This window comes from Hyperolius riggenbachi, chromosome 3 (assembly GCF_040937935.1).
Source record: "Hyperolius riggenbachi isolate aHypRig1 chromosome 3, aHypRig1.pri, whole genome shotgun sequence".
Lineage (NCBI taxonomy): Eukaryota > Metazoa > Chordata > Amphibia > Anura > Hyperoliidae > Hyperolius > Hyperolius riggenbachi.
Genome location: NC_090648.1, coordinates 174,207,325 through 174,226,609, shown reverse-complemented (window position 1 = coordinate 174,226,609; position 19,285 = coordinate 174,207,325). Strand labels below are relative to the sequence as shown.

The 19,285-nt window shown below is 47.3% G+C and overlaps 1 long non-coding RNA gene across 1 annotated transcript in view; it reads left to right on the top strand.

The window, feature by feature from the left end:
* The window catches only part of LOC137563178 (uncharacterized), a 56,367-nt gene that overhangs the window by 11,679 nt on the left and 25,403 nt on the right, over positions 1–19,285 (top strand). Inside the window, exon 3 of the long non-coding RNA XR_011030282.1 lies at positions 10,747–10,831. This is a non-coding gene — a long non-coding RNA (uncharacterized lncRNA). The remainder of the gene's footprint in view (positions 1–10,746; positions 10,832–19,285) is intronic.

The window sequence follows — 19,285 nt, the reverse complement described above, 5'->3', positions numbered from 1 at the left end:
AATTCAGGTCCAAGTTAAATTAATTTGTGTTCAGTAAAACTGGTGCATCCCGTCTATTCAAGAGGCACTCTAATGAAATAATGAACAAAATTGCTTTTAGAAATAATTTATCACGGGTGGCGCCATCTTTAGCCGTCAGCTGCAGTTCTGTGGAAAGTTTGTTTTGAAGACTTCAGTGCAAATAATGCCTGGTGACCTAGAATGCTCTGAGGAGAATTCCGCATTGCTAAACAGCCTAGGCTAAGCATCACTGGGAGGGTATGGCTACATACCAGTACACAGCCATAGATAGCTATAAGAAGTGTTTCTGATGCTGAAACCAGGAGAATAACCTTTAAAGTGGGTATCCTGAATAATTTACTGCATTCCACTATATGTCACTGCAGCGTTTCTTTAATCATACTGTGGTCACCATTTCATCACCTATAGTGACAGCTCCTGTCACACCGAACTCTGTCCTCCATAACAGAACCACATGTGTCTGTTGTGAGCCAACTACGGGGCCAGACAAGGCCATCATTCGCGGTTAGCACTCATTTGATCTAACAAGCCTTTTCATCTCTAGCTAGTTTAAAATTCAAGGCTGTGCCCCCGACTTACATGCTGCAATAAACTACCGGAAATTTTCTGATTCCCCTAAAGAGAGTCTGAAAGGGGTGTTCCCACTTTAATTACATTGCATGTACCATATATAAGTGGACATTCTTTGCCTGGCTTAGGTGGTAGCAACCTCCTGCCAGGAGTGGTGGCTCTGCTCTCCAGGGTGCCATTAGCTGGGGGAGCTGCAGGAGGTGGAACATTGTAATCCACTCTTCAAGATACGCTGATCGCTCCAGCTGCTGCGACTTCCACTCCAGCGAGTTAGCAGGGAGCCTCTTCCCTCCTCACAGGCATGTACATTCTGGCATGATGTCACATGCCTGCGTGTCACGCCAAGGAGAGAGCGCCACTGCTGGAGGACGAAGAGTAACCATGGCAACCATGATGCCAGCGCAGCCCCAGGCAGAATCAAGTAATGTATGTCCCGACTCCTGGCCACCTCACTCCCCTCAGCCAACACCGTCCGCACCCCTGACAGTTCAGGCCACAGCATCCGGCGGCCACTACAGACATTTTTAAAGGGGCAATAGATGCGTGGGGGCCCCTATGGATTCTGGGGCCTGGGGGCAATTGCCCCCCTTGCCTTAATTGACGCGCCGGCCCTGTTCCGTCCTGCAGGTGATGTAGATGCCTCGCGCTGGTGACGTGGAGCTGTGCGATTAAGCACACTTTGCCAGTGCTGTATATACTATACTGTAATATATATGTTATATCTATTAGTAAAAGATTAATTCTAGGCACAGCATATACTGTCAGGCTGTATAATGTATGTATTTTTTCCAGGGCTGTGGAGTCGGTACAAAAGTCTTCCAACTCCTTAGTTTATGAAATCACCGACTCTGGGTACCCAAAATGGCTCCAACTTCTCGACTCCGACTCCTTAGTGTAATACTTACCAGGGCTGTGGATTTTGTACAAAAATCATCCAACTCCGACTCCCTACTCTGACGCCTCAGTTTAGGAAATCACAGACTCCGGGTACCCAAAATTGCTCCGACTCCAACTCCGACTCCACAGCCCTGGTTTTATCTACTGACAAATGTGTTTAATTGACTCTAAAGTTTATTACTACTCTTTAAATTGATATATTTCTTATTTTCAAATGTTAATATGAAGGAAAATAAACCAGGATAGAAGGGACCAGTGTGGATTAAATGATAAAATAACGTATTTTATTTCGTCTTTATGGTATGCGTGACTAGGGGTGTGCCGGGGGCGTGATTAAGGGTGTGGCTTAAGTGTCCCTATTTCTTATCACAAAAAGTTGGGAGGTATGGCCAGGTCTGGTTCTAGACTTTTTGCTGCCTTTGCTGACTTTTTGCTGCCTGTGTGAGGATTTGCCCCACCCCCTGATTTGGAATGATCGCACAGCACCTGACAATTTACTCTGCTTCATTTAATGTTCTCAAATGACATGCTGCAGCTCAACACCATAGCACACTGGCTTGCTGTGAGTCTGTGCCAAACAAACTGCTCACCCTCAGCCACTCCATTCCTCCTCATAATGCAGCAAGAGAGATAATGTGGACTTTGTGTGCAAACTGGTGTTCCGTGTGCTAAACTGCAAACAATCAGCATGTGTCCTGCTACAGCGAAGTGGGCAAAAGGGGCGCCCACTGTGCCATGAAATACATGGCACTGTTATACGATAAAATAGCAATGATAAAATAGTAGCTAGCCCCAAATTTCCAGCTATTGCTGCTAATTACAGCTTGGCGGCAGGGGTGGGAGGGTGTCAAGAGTTAGGCTCTGCTAGGGGAGGTGGTTAATGGTTAGGCACCACGGGAGGGGGGGGGGGGTTAAAGGGTTAGGTACCCCTATGGGTGGGGATGGGTATACAAGCTAGGCTGCTGTCATCACAAACTAACGATAAATGACGGGTCAGGCGGGAATTGTGTATAAAAAGTGTCCCAATCATGGTAAAAGAACGATTATTGTCCATGCAGGCCAATCTGTCCCGGACAGGGGCGTAGCAATAGGGGGTGCTGAGGTAGCCACCGCATCGGGGCCCTTGGGCCAGAGGGGCCCCGAAGGGCCCTCCCTCAAATACAGTATTAGCTCTCTCTTGGTCCTGTGCTGGTAATAATCACTTCTAGAGATACTTTGAATAGTAGTGATCCCTAACAAACTGTTCCCCATCCCCTTCTTGCACCTCTGACACTGTGGTTGTCCTTGGCAGGTTTTGGTGCACCGTATCAATTGTCATGTATAGAGTGCTTGGGGGGCCCCATTGTAAAACTTGCATCGGGGCCCATAGCTCCTTAGCTACGCCACTGGTCCCGGAGGATTGGTTTAGACGAGTGTGACAAATGTCACACTTCCGGAGGTTTATCTTTGCGCTTCTGGTGATGATCCGATTGGCAGACCATCGTCATGCCGTTACTTAATTAAAATGTGCATCAACAACGTTCATTTATCACTTACCGTCGGGGATTGCTCGTTTTCCAACAATCACGATCTAGCGTGTACCTCCGCACACATGGGAAACTAGCTTTAGAGTAGATCAATATTAAACGGAACTGTACTGAATATATGGTAATTAAGGTTCCAATTAATGGTACCATTTTTTTCACCAAATGCAATCTTTCGATGTGATTTTATTGATCAAATTGTATAGAAAATTTGCCGTTTATGAAGGCAATTGATATGGAATGATTCTTTGGTCATTTGCTGAATAGAATCAAATCGTTCCAAAAGTTGGATTTTATGATGGAATTTGAAGAAAGAATCGTTCAGTAAATGAACAATCACTAATTACCTTTCGATTATTTTCAATCGTGAAAATCGCATCGAAATATGGTCTTTAGTGAAAAAATTGTACCGTTAATGGGCACCTTTAGTAAAATAGCGTACAATATAACTTTATAAATTACCGTATCTGGTCAGTGTTTGCCCATTTTAAAATCTTTCCTCACCCCGATTTTCATTCTGAAATTTATCACAGGTAGAGATATCTTTACTGCTGTCAGGTGCTTCTCTGCAGAATGCTTGTTTACCGACAGTCCTGTCAGTGAAAATGATTCCTCTCTGGGAGAACTCTGCATATACCTCCCTGTGAGGAGAATTCTGCATACTTAAATAGCCTAGGCTGTGACATCATTGGGAGGGCAGGGCTACATACCAATATACTGCAAAATATACAGATATAGGAAGTGAGTCTGATGCTGAAATCAAGATAATTAATGTAAACATGAGTAACCTAAATAATATACGTGTCACACTGCTGTCCATGCACCTGACCCTGCCATAGGAATGAATCAGCCCTGTGCTGCTGGAGCCATACAGTCTTATCCCCCCACACCACACACTTTCCTTGCACATGTGGGATAGAATTCCCTTCCCTTAGATGCAGGAGAAATGTGAAGGATACATCAGTTTTCATGCTATGTCATGTGATGTGCAGCTCCACGACCCCTTTAAGGACCACTATCGCGAAAATGGTAATATTTAAAATACATGTCAACACAAACAAATAAGAAGTAAGTTTTTCCGAAATTAAAATGAGCTATAAAAATTATTTTCAGGGAGTGTCTTTTTAAAGGCCATGCTGAGAATCCCCCATGAGGATATGGACTACTCCAAAACCTGTCAGTTCTGTCAGATTTCTGCTACTAACTGTAAGTGACAGCAACATAGTAGAAAAAAGTAATTTATAGTTCATTTTACTTTGGGAGAAACCTGCTTTTTATTTATATGTGTTTACATTCATTTTACATTTTACATTTTTTTGTGATAATAGTCCTTGAAGAAGAATCAGAGGATAGCTGTCATGTTCCATCTCCCTGTTGGGCCTGTGTGTGAAGAGGAATGTGCAGTGTGTGTGGATCCACAGACCGAAGATGAATGATATTTATATTGTTCTGAGCTACATAATTATTGTGGGACTGACAGCGGAAGGTGACTGCAAGGCGTAATGAGCAGCAGCTGCTGACAGTTTGCGGCCATATTGTGTGTACCAGGGTGGGCCTTACTGTCCAATGACTCACCTCAAGGGATTATGGGACTGGTCTGCGGACAGCATAGGAACAGTGCTAGAAGGTTTATTTACACGGGATGTTTCTGATATTGTATTGTAGAGCGCTAACCAAAAAGGACAGCTGTAACCTGCTAAAACAAGAAGTTAGATATCTCAGAAGAGAGAAGGCTCTGGATCCCTAATAGCCTTCCTGTTCCTCTCTGTGTCCCTTCGTTCCACTGCCAGGCCCATGTTCAAATCTCCTGCCCGCTGCTTCAGGTCTTCTAGTACGGAGCTGCCCGTCTTTGGAAGTACTTGGAGAACTGAGCACTTCAGTGGCCCTTAGAGGATGCCCAAAGGCCTCTTTGACATTAAAGAGTAAGACTGGAACGGGGGCCGGCGGCAGTGGAAGGAGGGGAAGCAGAGAGGAACGGGAAGACTAAGGCAGCGGTGGCAAACTCAAATACAAAGTGGGACAAAATTAAACACTGGGACCAAGTTGTGGGCCAACCTCAATGTCTAGTGGCCACCTCCCTGCCTTATAAAGTTACTAGGTGTCTAGTGGCCCCCCTCCCTCTTATACAGTTTCCTGGTGTCTAGTAGTCATAACTCTCCCCCCCATAAAATTCCCTGGCGTTTAGTGGTCCTCCCTCCTCTATAAAATTCCCTGGGGTTTAGTGGTCCTCCCTCCCCAATACAGTTCTCTTATATCTTGTAGCTCCTCCTTTCCCATACAGTTTTCTACTTTCTGGTGGCCTCCCTCCCCTGTGCAGTTCCCTGCTGTCTAGTGGCTCCTCCCCCATACAGTTCCCTACTGACTGGTGGCCTCCCTCCCCTGTGCAGTTCCCTGCTGTCTAGTGCTCCTCCTGCCTCCCCATATAGCTTCCCTGGTAGTCTAGAGTGAGCCAAACATAATGCTAAGTGGAGAAACCACTTGCGGGCCAAATTTGATAGCTCCGCAAGCCAGATTTGACACCTTCCCTCCACATAGGTATTTTTTTTTTTTTAGGTTCAAGTGACCCTGAGATGGGGCCACAGGAATAAAATGTACACATACCATATACCTGGGTCTTCCTCCAGCCCCCTCCGGTCTGATTGTTTCAGCGCCACCCTCTTCTGACTTCCCATTCACCTGCAATTGGTTCCAGAAAGTTCGAGGCCAACTGCGCATGTGCGGCCTGGCAGCGCGCCTGCTCCCGCCATGTTCACGTCACCGGGAACGCTCTGTGTCTGCACGGTACTACTGTGCAGAACACTCCTGGCGACGGGAGTGAGACAGGAGTGCACCTGGCCGAACTGTGTCTGCGTCAACTAGCCCCGACTGATGGATTTTCCGGGGCCAATTGTGGGCGAACGTGAGTCAGAAGAGGACGGCGTGGGAGCGATCAGGCCGGAGGGGGCTGGAGGAATATTTTATTCCTATGGCACAATCTCAGGTACACTTTAAGGTTGTCTTTTAAGCTTTGGATAGGTTGGGAAATGAGTAGTACCTTATGCCTGGTGCACAATTTAAGATTTTCAGGCAGATTTACTGTTAGATCGATTATTTCAAACATGTCCGATCTGATTTCCAATCATTTTTCGATGGAGATGAACAGAAAACGGAAAACTATCGGAAATCAGATCAGACATGTTGGAAATTATCGATCTGACAATAAATCTGCCTGAAAATCTCATAGTGTGTATCAGGCATTAAAGACTCTTGATGTGACAGAAAATGAGAGAACGTGGACAGATTCCAGGATTTCAGATGCAAATAAACTTTTTGTTGTTGTGTCCTCACTTCTTGCGGATTTTTGAACAGTCTGGCATAATAAAGAGGTAAAGAGTGCGTAATAAGTAGCCGCTGCCTGTTGCCCTCTTCTAGTTGTGTAGCCTTATTTTGTATTTAGTGCCAGTAGAGAGGGTTAGCATACAGCTGACTTCCATGCATCCAGGTTTGCTTGCCAGTGCAGTAACCTTTCTTATGCATCAATGCAAATGTCTCTAAATATCTTTTTGCTTAGAAAAAGTGTGATCACCTGATAGGGTTGCCAGGTCGGCTGATGGAGAAAACCGGACAGGGGGTGGGGTTAGGGGTGGAGTTAGGGGCGGAGTCAGAAGCGTACTTTTATGTAGAGTGGGGCTAAGCAATGGGCTTTTTTTAAAAAAAAATTTATAGTATTTATATCGCACTGACATCTTCTGCAGCACATTACAGAGTACATAGCCATGTCACTAACTGTCCTCACCAGTAGTACTGGTCCAGTGCACATAAGAGACAGTTTTTCACCAGTAACTGCACATAAGAGACTTTTCACCAGTAAATGCACATTATAAGAGACACCTTTTCGCCAGTAAATGCACATAATAAGAGACAGCTTTTCCCCAGTAAATGCACAAGAGACAGCTTTTCACCAGTAAATGCACATAATAAGACACAGCTTTTCACCAGTAAATGCACATAATAAGAGACAGCTTTTCACCAGTAAATGCACAAAAGAGACAGCTTTTCACCACTAAATGCACATAATGACAAACAGCCAGTGTTCCCAGTATATGTAGCCAGGGATATATGTGCCCAGTATATGTAGCCAGGGGGTATATATGTCCCAGTATATGTAGGCAGGGGTGTAAATGTCCCAGTATACGTAGGCAGGGGTATATATATGTCCCAGTATATGTAGCCAGGGGGTATATGTGCCCAGAATAGGTAGCCAGGGGGTATATGTGCCCAGAATAGGTAGCCAGGGGTATATGTGCCCAGAATAGGTAGCCAGGAGCTATATGTGCCCAGAATAGGTAGCCAGGGGCTATATGTGCCCGGAATAGGTAGCCAGGGGCTATATGTGCCCGGAATAGGTAGCCAGGGGCTATATGTGCCCGGAATAGGTAGCCAGGGGCTATATGTGCCCGGAATAGGTAGCCAGGGGGTATATGTGCCCGGAATAGGTAGCCAGGGGGTATATGTGCCCAGAATAGGTAGCCAGGGGCTATATGTGCCCAGAATAGGTAGCCAGGGGGTATATGTGCCCGGAATAGGTAGCCAGGGGCTATATGTGCCCAGAATAGGTTAGGTAGCCAGGTGCCCCCCGCCCCCCCCCCCCCCCCCCGCAGGAGGAGAACAGTGCAGCAGAGAGAGAGCTGGGAGCAGCGGTGGAGAAGGGGGGCAATCTCCCCCCCCCTTCCCTCACCTTAGGGTGCTCTCTCTCCCCCGCTGTCTCCTCCAATATGATGTGCAGGCTGGCGGGTGGCTGCGGGCGGAACTTACCTCTGTGTCGCAGGCGCCGGAAGTTCGGGTCCCGCAGCCGCTGAGATTCGACTCAAAAAAGATCCGGATCAAAGATTCGAATCATTCATGAGCTGGACAACACTATTCAGACTGATTAGTGTTGTCCGGCTCATGAATGATTCGGATCTTTGATCCGGATCTTTTTTGAGTCGAATCTCAGCGGCTGCGGGACCCGAACTTCCGGCGCTGGAGCGACACAGAGGTAAGTTCCGCCTGCAGCCACTCGCCAGCCTGCACATCATCCTGGAGGAGACAGCGGGGGAGAGAGAACACCCTAAGGCAGGCTTTCTCAACCAGGGTTCCCTGGAACCCCAGGGTTCCTTGAGGACTCTGCAGGGGTTCCTTGGCATTTTCCCTCATCGTGGGGGAAGTATACTAGAGCACACTATAATAGGTGGTACTGTAACAAGAAGCACTAAATTGAGGGGTCAGGAGACAGTATAATAAGTGGCAGTGTAATAGGAGGTAGTGAAATTAACAGCCTAACCTACGTTTAAAGACCATGCCTCCTGAAAAATAAATGTAGGGGTTCCTCAAGACCCAAAAATTGTTTGCAGGGGTTCCTTGAGATCCAAAAGTTATTTGCAGGGTTCCTCCAAGGTAAAAAGGTTGAGAAAGGCTGCCCTAAGGTGAGGGAAGGGGGGGGGGGATTGCCCCCCTTCTCCACCGCTGCTCCCAGCTCTCTCTCTGCTGCGCTGTTCTCCTCCTGCGCTGCGGGGGGGGGGGGGGGGGGGGGCTCTAAACCGGACAACTTAATTGTCCGGTTTAGCATGCCTTTTTGCACCGGACACAGCGCACAAAAACCGGACTGTCCGGTGTAAAACCGGACACCTGGCAACCCTATCACCTGACCAGTCTTCCCTTCTTCCCCCTACCCTAGACCGCACTGCAAAGTTCAACCCACTGGCATTCTGGGACATACAAATCTGCCATGGCAATCTATGGGCCACTACCTTTGGATGCAGCACCTGGCTCACCAGAAACCAGATACACAGAGGACCATTTTGCCCCTGCGAAAAAAAAAAGGTGTGGAAGACCATCTCTGAATAAAACAAAACTGAAAATATAAATACCTTAAAGGAAACCTGAATTGGCTTTAACCATTTAAGGACCGCAGTGATTGAAATCTACGCCCTGTTTTGGTGGGCTTTTGGCTGGCAGGGCGTAGATTTCAATCACTGTCCGCAGCATGCATCCGCCGTCTCCGCCGCTCCCTGCCGATCGCGCCGCTCAAACCCGACGATTCTCGCCGCATCTCACAGGCTCTGCCTGTCTCTATGACGGCAGAGTCATGTGAGGCGGTCAGGAGCCGATTTCATTGGCTCCTGGCTTTGTCTTTCAATGTAAGCTGTTCCCATTGGCTTACATTGAAAAACAGGGTCAGGAGCCACTGAAAGCGGCTCCTGACCAGCTCACATGACTCTGCCGTCATAGAGACAGGCAGAGTCTATGTCCTGGGGGTCCCGGTGAGCGGCGATGATGGCGGTTGCGACAGGTATGTGCTGCGATTTGTCGGGATTCTGTCAGGATTGGATCAGCGGTCTCTGGTCCTTAAGTGCCCAGAGACCGCTGGTCCTTAAGTGGTTAAAAAAAAGAGTTTCACTTACCTGGGGGCTTCTGCCAGCCCTCAGCAGCTGCCCTGTGCCCGCACTGTCACAGAACGATCCTCCGGTCCCCCGCCATGGCTAATTTTCGTTATTGCCGACCTGCAAGTCAGTGGGCACTGTGCCTGTGCAATCCTGGACGCACGTGTTCGTTTGCACTTGCATTGCCGGGAGCGTCCTGCACAGTATGAGAAAACTTCATATTGTGTCTGTGCAGAATGCTCCGGGCGATGGGAGCCCGAACCAGGACGCACACGATCAGGGCCACGAAGGTGCAGTGGCCATTGATTTGCAAGTCGACGATAAAGAAACTTACACGAGGTGGGGGATCGTTCAGAGATGGCATGGGCAAAGGCGGCTGCAGGGGAGCTGGCAGAAGCACCAGGTAAGTGAAACTCTTTTCTTAAAGTTAATTCAGGTTTCCTTTAAGGCCCACCACTGTAAAAACAGCACAGGAGATTTGGGTGGAACCAGCGCCACCATAGGCCGTAATAGGAATTACGGCTATAGCGGCGCTCAGTGAGTAATTTGAGGGCCGTCAGAAGACAGAGCACAAAATACTATAAAAACACTGTAAATCGACAACCAGAAATAGCTGGAAGACAAATTGCGTCTTTCCCCCACTAGCCATGGCGGCCTGGAGGGGGAATAGTAATTAACGTCGGAGGAGCAGAGTGAGCTGTTTATCGGCTTTATCCTTTACCGAAATCTCCCGAAGGCTGCTAGAGGTCCCGGTAACTGGCTGAGTCACGCCAGTCGGGCTCTTCTGCACATGCGCAGAGGAGCCACGCATGTGCCGAAGAGACCGACTGGCGCGACTGAGCCAGATTACTGGGACTGATAGCCAAAGAACGGAGGCACACGGGAGGACGGTGAGGGAGTTACAGTGCTTATGGAGCTGGAGGAAGCCCCAGGTGATTATCAAAACTTTTACAGTCTCAGGTACACTTTAAGACCCCCCTTTCCACTAGGGGTTTTTGTGCCTGATTTCACATGCACAAATCTAGATGCAGTGTCACAGCCTGTTGAAATAATAGGATGTTTTCCAAATTGCATATAGGAAAAAAAACTGAAGCACTACATCAGAATTCTGGACAACACATCCAAATCCCCATAGCTGTGCATGGCATGGCTACAGGGATTCGGATGCTTAATCCCGCAGCACAAGACAGACGCCCATCACTAGTGGGAACTCGGCCTTAGGTAGAAAAGGTGCTCTGTCTCCAGGAAGACTCCCTCTGCTTCCTGCATGCACATGAGACTACAACATTAAGTATTTTACTCTTTTTAATGTGTCCTTTGTGCTGTTTTGCTAGATGGGTCCCAGAAATCTTGAGGCAAATAAGCTGAGGCCTGTTGTTAGTCATGGAGAAGATTTGAAGACATGCAACAAAAGTTCATGTAGGTAATGCCTGTAACAACTAACTCTTTGTACACATGTGTGAGAACTGTCCTATACAGGGATCTTCTGTCTTCTGCCTTCTATCGTCTGCCTTCTATCATCTGTCTTCTATCGTCTGCCTTCTATCGTCTGCCTTCTGTCGTCGGCCTTCTGTCGTCGGCCTTCTGTCGTCGGCCTTCTGTCGTCGGCCTTCAATCTTCTTCCTTCTGCCTTCTATCTTCTGTACTGCAGTCCATGCACCTGAACCTCATAGAATCAGTCCTGTGCTGCTGGAGCTATAGTGTCCCCACCACCAGTGTTGCCAACCGCCCGTAAATTTACGGGCATACTGTAAATTTTGGTACAAATTCAGCTGCCCGTAAGGAATTCAGCAGCGTCCGTAAGGGCGGCCACCCTGTGAGCAGGAGGGGAGCAGCGCAGAGAAGAAGGAGAGCTGTGGGATGAGCGGAGGGGAAGTGTGGACGTCTCCCAACCCCCTTCCCTCAACTTAGGGCTATCCCTCCCTCGCTCTCCCCTCCAGAACAAAGTGTTGTGCGGTGGCTGGCAGCGGGCGGAACTTTCCTCCGTCTCGCTCCAAGCGCTGGAAGTTCTGGTGCCTCTGGTCTGGACCAGACTAGCGGCAAATCCATCAGATCATCCCTGCAACGAGACGGAGGTAAGTTCCGCCCGCTGCCAGCCACCGCACAACACTTAGTTCTGGAGGGGAGAGCGAGGGAGGGAGAGCCCCAAGGTGAGGGAAGGAGGGGGGAGATGGCCCCCCTTTCCCGCTGTCCCCACAGCTCTCCCTCTTCTCTGCACGGCTCCCCTCCTGCTGGGGAGACACCTGGATACCTATTCTGGGGACATATACCCCTGCCTACATATACTGGGGACATATACATCTGGCTAGTGGCTACATATACTGGGCACATATACCCCTGGCTACAAATACTGGGCACATATACCCCTGGCTACATATACTGGGCATATATACCCCTGGCTACCTGTTCTGGGGACATCTCTACCCCTGGCTACCTGTTCTGGGGACATCTATACCGCGGCGATGGACACCTATTCTGGGGACACCTATAGACCCGGGGCTACCTATTTTTGGGGAACCACTGCTGTCAGATTAAGTGTATTTTGGGGAACTACTGCCAGATTATGTGTATGTTGGGGGAATCGCTGCTGCCAGATTACATCTATTTTTACCACTGCCATTTTATCTGTATTTTTACGTAGATTTTTGGTGAAATGCTGTAAGATTATATGTATTTTGGGGGAAAGGGGGAAAACACTATGGCAGAGCTCAAACTTCCCCGGCAGAGCTTTTACAGCACTACTAAAATCATGTATATTTGGCCCCACCCATGACCACACCCACATTCTGGTGCGTGCCCACGCCCATTTTCAGCGCAGGGGATTTTGGCAGTAAAAACAAACAATCTTTTGTCAGTAAAAAATAACGTGAAATGTTAGCAACACTGTTCCCCACCTACACTTTCGATGACATGAGGTGTGCACATGGGGGATAGAATTGCCTTATGCTACATTTATGCCCAGTCTCTACCCAGCAGTCACCTTGTTTTGATGATTAAATCCCCTTGTACAGTATTCTGATTACCTAGCTAGACTGTTATTAGCAGCAGCAGCAGCAGCCCCTCCGATAGATCTGGCTCCTAAAAGTATTTAACCTCCCTGGCGGTACGCAGTTTATAAGGCTGCGTCCGCGAGAGGGATTTTTAGAATAAAACTTGTTTTAAACTTCGTAGCTAGCACTAGGCTAGCTACCTGTGTCCCCCAAGTCCCCCGGCACCTATCTGATCCCCCCGATCGCCGCCGGCAATATTTACCCAGCCGCGATCCCGTGAGAGCCGCAGCTTCCCAATTAGCTTCACTCATCGCTACGGCGACGATCAGACATGATACAATACAATACAATACAATACAATAACATTTCTATAGCGCTTTTCTCCCATAGGACTCAAAGCGCTTGGGCTCTCTCAGATTCAGTAATTAGTAGGATGAAGTATTCACACAACAAAAGTTATATTTCTGCAAATGCCAGACTGAACAGGTGGGTTTTCAGTCTGGATTTAAACACATCCAGGGATGGGGCTGTCCTGATCTGTTGAGGTAAGGAGTTCCAAAATGTAGGGGCAGCATGACAGAAGGCTCTGGGACCAAAAGTTTCTAAGTGGACTCTGGGTATGACTAGATTATTAGAACCTGTGGATCTGAGAATGCGGGGATTGCTTCGCAGCTGTAACATATCTTTCATGTATCCAGGGCCTAGATTATTCAGGGATTTAAATGTCAGTAGGCCGATCTTGAATAGGACCCTCCATTCTATAGGTAGCCAGTGAAGGGAATGCAGGACTGGCGTTATGTGGCAGTGACGGGGTTGGTTGGTTAGCAGTCTGGCAGCAGTATTCTGTATCAGCTGTAGCCGGTACAAGGCCTTTTTTGGAAGGCCAGTGTAGAGAGCATTGCAGTAGTCCAGTCGGGATGTGATGAAGGCGTGGACTAAGGTTGGCAGATCTTCTGGGGGTATGAGGTGCTTGATTTTTGCAATGTTCTTCAGGTGAAAATAGGATGATTTCACCACAGCAGAGATTTGAGTTCTGAAGTTTAAATCCCCATCAATTAGAACTCCCAGGCTACGCACATGATCAGAGCTGCGTAGATCCGTGCCTCCTATTCCCAGTGGTGAAGACTGCAAGTTAAGTTGTTTTGTTATCATGCTCTGCCCTCCAATCAGAAGGACTTCAGTTTTGTCTGAATTTAGTTTCAGCCAGTTGTCATTCATCCATTGCTGTAGTTCACGTAAGCAGGCGTTTGATGATGATGTCATGCACAGTCCCAATCCTCCCCATAGCGAAGCCTGGAGCTGATTGGGAGGCTGCGCCATCGCGGGATCCCTGGGGGGTATGTATTGCGGCGGGGATCGGGGGGGAGAGCGGAGGAACTTGGGGGGCACAGGTAGCTAGCCAAGTGCTAGCTGAAGAATATTGAACACATTTTATGAAAAAAAATCCTCCCGGGGCCATGCGATCCCCTGCGGCGGCTAGCCCGGCACTGTGTCAGGCTTACCGCCAGGGAGGTTCATTACATTTGCAAGAACTGGCATTCTCACAGTAATGGCTACAAGAGGGAGCTCCGCACATAAGTTCAATGGACATTCTCACGGTTACGGCCACAAGGGGGAGCTCCGCACACAATGCTGCCGGTTTACATACATAGGGGCTCCTGGTTCCTGGATAATCCGTGAGATGCTTTTAGTGTCGTCCTCCGCGGTTGTGTAGAGCAGAGACACACAGACCACCTCCAGCCTTTTGCAGCTCGAGCGCAACGTTCTGTGTCCGCGAAGGTCGTGTTTCCGTCCCGCAGGTGATGTAGATGCCTCGCGCTGGTGACGTGGAGTTGTGCTAACAAGCACACCTTGCCAGTGCTGTATATACTATACTGTAATATATATGTTATATCTATTAGTAAAAGATTAATTCTAGACACAGCATATACTGTCAGGCTGTATAATAGTAAGCACAGCTTTAATACAAAGTTTTTACGCTGGATTCTTCAGCTAGATGTTCAAGCATTACTGTACTTGTATGCTAGCCTTGCAACACATAGCTGTCTCTTGCACCATTTCATAGCTTCCAACTAAATTGGATGAGTTTTGAACAAAATCCATAGCCTTTGTAAAATTAGACTAATGCCCAGTACACACCATACCATTTTCTGTAAACAATTTCAGTTAGATTTTCTGCATTAGATTTTCTGCATTAGATTTTCTGCAGACTGGTCATTATCTCTAGTGCATTGTTTTCTGGTCATCTCCTGCTGAGTAGAACAATGCCTTATTGCTAGGCAGATAGATGGTTTGATAGATCATTTCCAACATGTTGGAAATTATCTATCTGGCAGGTAAATCTTACAGAAACAGAAAATTGTATGGTGTGTACCTAGCATAATGGTGGCCACTAACAATCCGATCTTTTTCATCCAATCTTACCATTTCTATGTAATATAAGGGAACTGCCTATTTTTATCCATTCAATATATTCACTCAGTTTACTCTTCTATTACATAGATTTGGTAAGATCGGATGAAAAAGATTGGATCGTTAGTGGCCACCCTAAGGAGTTTAGGAGTCGAAGTTGGAGCAATTTTGGGTACATGGAGTCGGTAATTTCATAAACTGAGGAGTCTGAGTCAGATGATTTTTTTTTTGTACCGACTTCACAGCCCTGGATTTACATTAATGGCAGATAACGCATTTTAATTGATCAGATGTTCTGCGCTTTCCCTTTTCATGCACATTTGTATGTATCGCACCACAGTGCACAAAAAAAAAAAAATGCATGCAGCAGTGCATTGTGAAAAGATTTTATTTAAAAACTCAGATGCAGGGCTGATTTACACTGAATCAGTTGCTTTCAGCTATATCACAATGTTCAACTGACCAGCACAGGTGAAGGAATTTTCCATGTTTCCCTAAAATCCAGTACACACTTTCAATTTTGATTGGCCAATCACTGACCAATTTTACCATCTCCATGTAGTGTGACTTTCAACAGTCAACAGGCCAATGTGGACTTTGAACTGGTGTTCTGTGTGCTAAACTGCGAACAGTCGGCATGTGTCCTGCTACAGCGAAGTGGGTAAAAAGGGCGACCGGTGTGCCGTGAAATACAGGGCACTGTTATACGATAAAATAGCCATGAGAAAATAGCAGCTAGCCCCACATTTCCAGCAATTGCTGCTAATTACAGCTTGGCGGCAGGGGTGGGAGGGTGTTAAGGGTTAGGCTCCGCTAGGGGAGGTGGTTAATGGTTAGGCACCACGGGGGGGAGGGGGGGTCGGGAGTTAAAGGGTTAGGTACCCCTATGGGTGGTGATGGGTGCACAAGCTGGGCTGCAGTCATCAGAAACTAACGATAAATGACGGCTCGGTCCAGAATTGTGTATAAAAAGTGTCCCAGTCATGGTAAAAGAGCGATTATTGTCCATGTAGACCGATCTGTCCCAGAGGATTGGTTTAGACGAGTGTGGCAAATGTCACACTTCTGGGTCCTCATCTTCGCGCTTCTGGTAACGATCTGATTGGCAGACCATCGTCATGCCATTACTTAATTAAAATGTGCGTCAACAACGTTCACTCATCACTTACCGTCAGGGATTGCTCGTTTTCCAACAATTGCAATCTAGCGTGTACCTCCGCACACATGCTAGACTGTGTCCTTTGGGAAACTAGCTTTAGAGTACAGCAACATTACAAGGAACTGTACTGAAAATATTGTAATTAAGGTGCCCATTAACGGTACAATTTTTTCACCGAATGCGATCTTTCGATGTGATTTTATTGATCGAATTGTATAGAAAATTTGCCGTTTTTATGAAGGCAATCGATAAGGAACGATTCTTTGGTCGATTGCTGAGTAGGATAAAAATCGATCCAAAGGTTGGATTTTATGATCGAATTTGAAGAAAGAATCGTTCTGTAAATGTGAAGAAACGATAATTACCTTCCGATTATTTTCGATCGTGAAAATCGCATTGAAATATGGCATTTGGTGAAAAAATTGTACCGTTAATGGGCACCTTTAGTAAAATAGCTTATTACATACAATATAACTATTAATTATCTGGTCAATGTTTGCCCATTTTAAAATCTTTCCTCACCCTGATTTGCATTCTGAAATTTATCACAGGTAGAGACATCTTTACTGCTGTCAGGTGCTTCTCTACGGAATGCTTGTTTACCGACAGTCCCGTCAGTGAAAATGATACCTCCCTCGGAGGAGAATTCTGCATATGCCTCCCTGTGAGGAGAAATCTGCATACTTAAAGAGACTCTGAAGCGAGAATAAATCTCGCTTCAGAGCTCATAGTTAGCAGGGGCATCCATGCCCCTGCTAAAACGCCGCTATCCCGTGGCTAAACGGGGGTCCCTTACCCCCCGAAATCCCCTCCGTGCAGCCGGGGATCTCTTCCTGATTGAGGCAGGGCTAACCGCCGCAGCCCTGCCCCACGCGTGTCTGTCAGCGCATATCTCCGCCTCTCCCCCGCCCCGCTCAGTCTTCCTTCACTGAGAGAGGTGGGGAGAGGTGGCGATGCGCCGCTGATAGACTCGACTGGAGGCAGGGCTGAAGCCGTTAGCCCTGCCTCTAGGAGCAGCAAAATCTACGACCAATTTGGTAGTTGATTTTGCGGGGGGGGGGGGGGGGGGGTTTGGGGGTGAAGGGACCCCCGTTTAGCCACGGGATAGCGGCGTTTTAGCAGGGGCACACGTGCCCCTGCTAACTATGAGCTCTGAAGCGAGAATTATTCTCGCTTCAGTGTCTCTTTAAATAGCCTAGGCTTGTGACTTTATTGGGAGGGCAGGGCTACATAATAATATACTGCAAAATATACAGATATAGGAAGTGAGTCTGATGCTGAAATCAAGATAATTAATGTAAACATGAGTAACCTAAATAATATACGTGTCACACTGCTGTCCATGCACCTGACCCTGCCATAGGAATGAATTATCCCTGTGCTGCTGGAGCCATAGAGTCTTATCCCCCCACCCCACACACTTTCCTTGCACATGGGGGATAGAATTCCCTTCCCTTTGATGCTGGAGAAATGTGAAGGATACATCAGTTTTCATGCTTTGTCATGTGATGTGCAGCTCCACGACCCCTTAAAGCACCACTATCGCGAAAATCGTAATATTTAAAACACATGTCAACACAAACAAATAAGAAGTATGTTTCTCTGAAATTAAAATGAGCTATAAAAAAAATCATTTTCAGGGAGTGTCTTTATAAAGGCCACGCTTAGAATCCCCCATGAGGATATGGACTAGTCCAAAACCTGTCAGTTCTATCAGATTTCTGCTACTTACTGTAAGTGACTGCAACATAGTAGAAAAGTAATTTATAGTTTATTTTACTTTGGGAGAAACCTGCTTTTTATTTGTATGTGTTTACAGGCATTTTAATTTTTTTTGCGATAATTTGTCCTTTAAGAAGAATCAGAGGATAGCTGTCATGTTCCATCTCCCTGTTGGGCCTGTGTGTGAAGAGGAATGTGCAGTGTGTGTGGATCCACAGACCGAAGATGAATGACATTTATATTGTTCTGAGCTACATAATTATTGTGGGACTGACAGCGGAAGGTGACTGCAAGGCGTAATGAACAGCAGCTGCTGACAGTTTGCGGCCATATTGTGTGTACCAAGGTGGGCCTTACTGTCCAATGACTCGCCTTACCCTCAAGGGATTATGGGACTGGTCTGTGGACAGCATAGGAACAGTGCTAGAAGGTTTATTTACACGGTATGTTTCTGATATTGTATTGTAGAGCGCCAACCAAAAAGGACAGCTGTAACCTGCTAAAACAAGAAGTTAGATATCTCAGAAGAGAGAAGGCTCTGGATCCCTAATAGCCTTCCTGTTCCTCTCTGTGTCCCCTCGTTCCACTGCCGGGCCCATGTTCAAATCTCCCGCCAGCTGCTTCAGGTCTTCTAGTACGGAGCTGCCCATCTTTGGAAGTAGTTGGAGAACCGAGCACTTCAGTGGCCCTTAGAGGATGCCCAAAGGCCTCTTTGACATTAAAGTTGAAGACTGGAACGGGGGCCGGCGGCAGTGGAAGGAGGGGAAGCAGAGAGGAACGGGAAGACTCTAAGGCAGCGGTGGCAAACTTAAATACAAAGTGGGACAAAAACACTGGGACCAAGTTGTGGGCCAACCTCAATGTCTAGTGGCCACCTCCCTGCCTTATAAAGTTTATAGGTGTCTAGTGGCCCCCCTCCCTCTTATACAGTTTCCAGGTGTCTAGTAGTCACAACTCTCTCGTCCATAACATTTCCTGGCGTTTAGTGGTCATCCCTCCCTCCTCTATAAAATTCCCTTGTGTTTAGTGGTCTTTCCTCCTCAATACAGTTCCCTTATATCTCGTAAATCCTCCCTCCCCATACAGTTCCCTGCTGTCTGGTGGCCTCCCTCACCTGTGCAGTTTTCTGCTGTCTAGTGCTCCTCCTGCCTCCCCCATATGGCTTCCCTGGTAGTCTAGAGTGAGCCAAACATAATGCTAAGTGGGTAAACCACTTGCGGGCCAGAGTTGATAGCTCCGCAAGCCGGATTTGACACCTTCCCTCCACATAGGTGAGTATCCTTTTTTTTTTTTATTGTATTATTTTTTTAAGGTTAAAGTGACCCTGAGATGGGGCCACAGGAATAAAATATATACATACCATATACCTGGGTCTTCCTCCAGTCCCCTCCGGTCTGATTGTTTCCGCTGTCCTCTTCTGACTTCTTATTCGACTGCAATTAGTCCCGGAAAGATTGAGGCCAACTGCGCATGTGCGGCCCGGCCGCGCGCCTGCTCCCGCCGTCTTCACGTTGCCGGGAGCGCTCTGTGTCTGCACGGTACTACTGCGCAGAACACTCCTGGCGACGGGAGTGCACCTGGCTGAACTGT